This window comes from Suncus etruscus, chromosome 16 (assembly GCF_024139225.1).
Source record: "Suncus etruscus isolate mSunEtr1 chromosome 16, mSunEtr1.pri.cur, whole genome shotgun sequence".
NCBI lineage: Eukaryota > Metazoa > Chordata > Mammalia > Eulipotyphla > Soricidae > Suncus > Suncus etruscus.
The window spans coordinates 43,425,264-43,430,052 of NC_064863.1; the positions used below are offsets into that span (position 1 = coordinate 43,425,264).

The 4,789-nt window shown below is 41.5% G+C and overlaps 1 non-coding gene across 1 annotated transcript; it reads right to left on the reverse strand.

The window, feature by feature from the left end:
• Positions 1-2,200: 2,200 nt before the first annotated feature.
• On the reverse strand, positions 2,201-2,359 carry LOC126032817 (U1 spliceosomal RNA). The gene has a single exon (XR_007504003.1). It is a non-coding gene; the product is annotated as a U1 spliceosomal RNA (small nuclear RNA).
• Positions 2,360-4,789: the final 2,430 nt, after the last annotated feature.

Sequence of the window (4,789 nt, forward strand, 5' to 3'; positions counted from 1 at the left end):
GAACTAATGAGGGACAGGGTATTAGAAGGGAATAGAGACAGGCAGGGTGGTGGAAGGACAAGTCTGAACTTAACCACTTGAGTGGATGGAACCAAAGTTCTGTCTTCTCACTTTCAGATCTTTATCACTCTTGCTTTATATCCATATTGTTTTGTGAGGAGTTATCTATCTCAGGTTTAAAAGGGAGTTGGAAGTAGTACCAGTTTGAATTATACTTGGTAGCAATCATTTAAAATGAAAAGATATTTATTACTCTTTACACTTTACAGACTGTCTGGAAGGTGATAATTTTGTTCTCTTTTCTCCACTGACTTTGAGCTGTTAACAAACAATCCTGTTTCTTTGCATGGGTGACTGATGAGTGAGCATTTTGCCCAGTGTTTCTCCTGTCAATCACAAAATGGCTGCCACTGCTCCAGACCTTTTATCTTCACACCAAGGTCTCAAGCAGAAAGGAAGGAGAGGAAGGACAACAAAAATATCTCACTAGAAGGTGTTTCCAAGATGTCCCCTTAGCGCCACTGACTACTTTTTGTTGCTTGGAGGCTGAGGAAATAAAACTTATACTGACAGAAATGGGATGATTATGCATAATTTAATCATGATGCATTCTTGACACTGGACAACATTTCTACACCAAACAGAATCTGTTGGTTAGGAAGCAAGGCTGGTGCAGAAAAAAAGCATATCTGAGAAAAAGCTCCAATGTCTGACAAAGGCTGTTTAGCATGACAACGGGAAATGTAGTTTTCGAGTTTGAACTCCCAAAGACCTAAGATTTGATTCCTTAACTCTACTTCTGACCAAGTTTACTCACTTTATTTAATTTCTAAATATAAGTTAAACACTGTTCTCTCATATATAGAAACTCAGTAAGATCTAGCAGTTATTATTACTATAGTTATTACTATTAATAATCCAGCATGTACTTTCTCATAATTTTAGGAACTCACATAGCTATTTATCTATCTGAGTTTGGGAACAGGGAGTGTCTTTAACTGTCAAATATTTTGTGGGGAGCAGGTGGCAGAAGTAGAAAACTTATACCTGGAGAAGCAACTATCTCTGCTTCACATCTCCAACTTGCTATGAAGTTTTGGTCTAATGTTGCTGGCCAAACCAGTACACATGGGCAGTCATTTAAGATGAAAACCCTTTTAGAAATACCATCTATATTCTATATTCTATTTTCTAGACTCCCTAAGTGCAAACAAAGGAATTATAGGATCCCTGAGGGCTTGAGGACAATATACTTTTGCCCAGAGAAGCATTTATCAATGCACATGAGCCAGGTCCCACTGGAAGTTAGATCAGACTTATGAAGACAGTTCATTTGTCCATGGAAGGGAGCTATTCTTTTACTTACCTGGCATTTATTATTATTCATTTCCATTTATAACCAACTCACCCAAGCTGGGCATGTGATCTTAACCTGGCCCACCAATATTTCCCATCCTCTCTCCAGCCAAGATGATTGCCTCTGTGTTGTTCATGTAACTCATACAGGGCCTTAAGACTAAATTCTGGGACTCTTCCAGAGCTATTAAGACAGAAGTTTTCTTTGGACTGAGACTTGTGAGCTGTTGGGCTGATGGAAGCCTGAAGCTTCCAGCCACAACCCAGGCAAAACCTGCCTAAAAGAGGAAAGGAAAGAAAAGGAAGGGAAGGAACGAAGGAATGAAGGAAGTGAGGAAGGAAGGAAGTGAGGAAGGAAGGAAGGGGAAGGAAATAAGGAAGGAAGGGGAAGGAAATAAGGAAGGAAGGAAGTGAGGAAGGAAGGGGAAGGAAATAAGGAAGGAAGGGGAAGGAAATAAGGAAAGAAGGGGAAGGAAATAAGGAAGGAAGGAAGAAAATAAGGAAGGAAGGAAGGAAGGAAGGAAGGAAGGAAGGAAGGAAGGAAGGAAGGAAGGAAGGGAGGGAGGGAGGGAGGGAGGGAGGGAGGGAGGGAGGGAGGGAGGAAGGAAGGAAGGAAGGAAGGAAGGAAGGAAGGAAGGAAGGAAGGAAGGAAGGAAGGAAGGAAGGAAGGAGAAGGAAATAAGGAAGGAAGGGAGGAAGGAAGGAAGACGGACAAGGAGAAGCAGAGCTGAGATCCCACAAGGTCCATCGACCAGGTTTAAATTTGGATTTGTATGCAAACATACACAGCCTGAACTAACTTTAAGTTAGTTTCCATTGAATTTACTTTTTTTTTTTCTTACTTTAGAGCGCGAACGCAGTCCCCCACTATCACAGATTATGCAGTTGAGTTTCCCACATTTGGGGAAATCGCAGGGGTCAGCACATCCGGAGTGCAATGGATAAGCCTCGCCCTGGGGAAACCACCTTCGTGATCAAAATTTACATTATTTTAATTTATTTTTAGCGGGGACACACCCAGTGATGCTAAAGGTTACTCCTGGCTCCACACTCAGAAATCACTCCAGGCTGATTCAGGGGACTATATGGAATGCTGAGGATCGAAACCGGGTCAGCCACGTGCAATGTTTGTGTTATTGCTGTGCTATCTCTCCAATCACTATACTATTTTTATTTCAGAGAATTTCCTGACTAGTTAAAATAGAAAGAGATTTTGGGTGTCAGGAACTTATCTTAAAGATTAGAGATATGTGCTTTCTATGCAAAAGACCCTGGGTTTTATTCCTGGTACTACATGCCTTCTGCCAATACTTCCTGGTAGAGTTCTCAAGACTGGGAAAGGTGCCTCTTGTTTCCATTAAACCAGAGAAGTCCCACAATGCTGGGCCTAAGCACTGATTCATTTGGCCTCATGGGCCAAGAATCAAGCGGCCACTTGCTTAAGAGAATCCTCTATGGTTTCTAGATAAAATAAGACTAGTTCCCCCAGTCTCAGTTCTCTGCTCCTTAACTGAGCCAAGTCTTGCTCTTTTAGTTTCAGGCATGCTTAATTACTCGGCATCAAAAGTAGACATCCTCTCCCAAAAGGACTGGGGTATTTTGAGGGATTTCAGGGGGAGTGGGAAATAGTTATGAGCAGTGACTCTGTGGATGAATCTCAAACTTTCTAAGGCGCCCAGACTATAGCTTTGTATGGAAATTCCCTTTCAAAAATTTAAACAATTAGGTATCTAGGTCACCTCTCTCCACATGATTGTAAAATAACTATATTTTCCCTAAGTATTCCTGGGTTCACTGGTGACCAAGGCAGCTCTTGTGCATTGAATAACTGCCAGGGAAGGATATTGCCATAACTGGGCCAAGGGAGTCTATTAATTTCTACCGACTTCACCTTTCTCACTCCTGTCAGTGTTAAGTGAGGGAGTGAGAAAGGTGTCATCACAGGGTTGGAATGATTCCCCCACCTCCTGCCTAGCAGGGAGGTGAAGACCTTTATCAGTTTTACAGCTCCAGGGTGTGAGACTCACTCTCCAGGGTCTGGTCTGTGTTCAGAGGGATCTATCCTGTCTGTCTGTCTTTCCACATGCTGAGTATTCATCTTAGTAGGAGGGCAACTGCCCTGGAACCTGGTGAAGGTATGTTAGAAGTTCAGCTTTTGAGGTTAGAACCATACACCAACAGGTAGGGTGCTTGCCTTGCATAAAGCAGATCCAAGTTAATTCCTAGTACCATGAGTTTTGCTAGGAGTAACCTTTGAGCATAGACCAGAAGTAAGTCCTGAATATAGCTGAGGTGGCTCAAAAAGCAAAAACAAAAACAAACATGCTTTGGCTTCTCTCCTGAGACTTCTATACATTTATAAATTCTAAGAAACGAAACATTTAAAAATAAAACAGTACCCATTATAGAATTTTATTTATAAATAACTGCATAGTCTCAGTAACTGGAAGAATTCTGTTCCCATGCTTTTACATTCACACAATTAGACTCATTTCTGGACCAGTTCTGTTCAAGCAGTCAACTTTTTTTCGTGGATGGAGAATCCTGCCAGTGCTCATGGGTTACTCCTGCACTCAGGAATCACTCCTGGTGATACTCAGGGGATCAAATAGGATGTCAGGGATCACACCCTGGTTGGTCATTTGCAGGGCACCTGTTGTGCTATATCTCCAGCCCATCAGTCAATCCTTAACAAGGAATTTTGTATTGCAGTATCATAGTTTGCAGTACTACTGGAGTTCTGGTTTTACACTTGCAGTCACTTCACCAGTCCCTCTGTCACTACCCCAAGATACTTCCACCTTGTTTCCCCTGACCCTGGTCCCCAGTTCCTAGTTCTATTGATCTTGTCTATGATCTTATCTATTGATCTTGTCTATTACCTTGATCTATGGGGGGACCAACTAACTCCTTGCTTAGTTTCTTTGTATTCCTCAGATAACATATAATATTTTTTAAAGTGTTCTTATCATAATGGGTCACATGATTACACGAATGCTGACTCCCCATGTTTTATTTTTGGGTAATACCTAGTGATGCTCAGGGGTCACTCCTGGCTCTGTACTGAGAGTTGATCCTGGTAGTGGTCAAGGGACCATACGGCATGCCAGGGATTAAACCCAAGTATCACTCTGGCTCTTCACTGCCATGTTTTTGATGGTCATGTTTTCCTCACCTCTATATTACTGAAACATCTAAGGCCCTTATGCTAATATAGTCACTAGTCTGCCCCTCCTTTCTTAGTATTCTCATTTCTGTTATTCAGGGTCAAGATATCCCATCATTTCATACTTTCCATTTCCTTATCCATGCAACATTTTCTTTTTCTTTCCTTCTTTCTTTCTTTCCTTCTTTCTTTCTTTCCTTCCTTCTTTCTTTCTTTCTTTCTTTCTTTCTTTCTTTCTTTCTTTCTTTCTTTCTTTCTTTCTTTCTT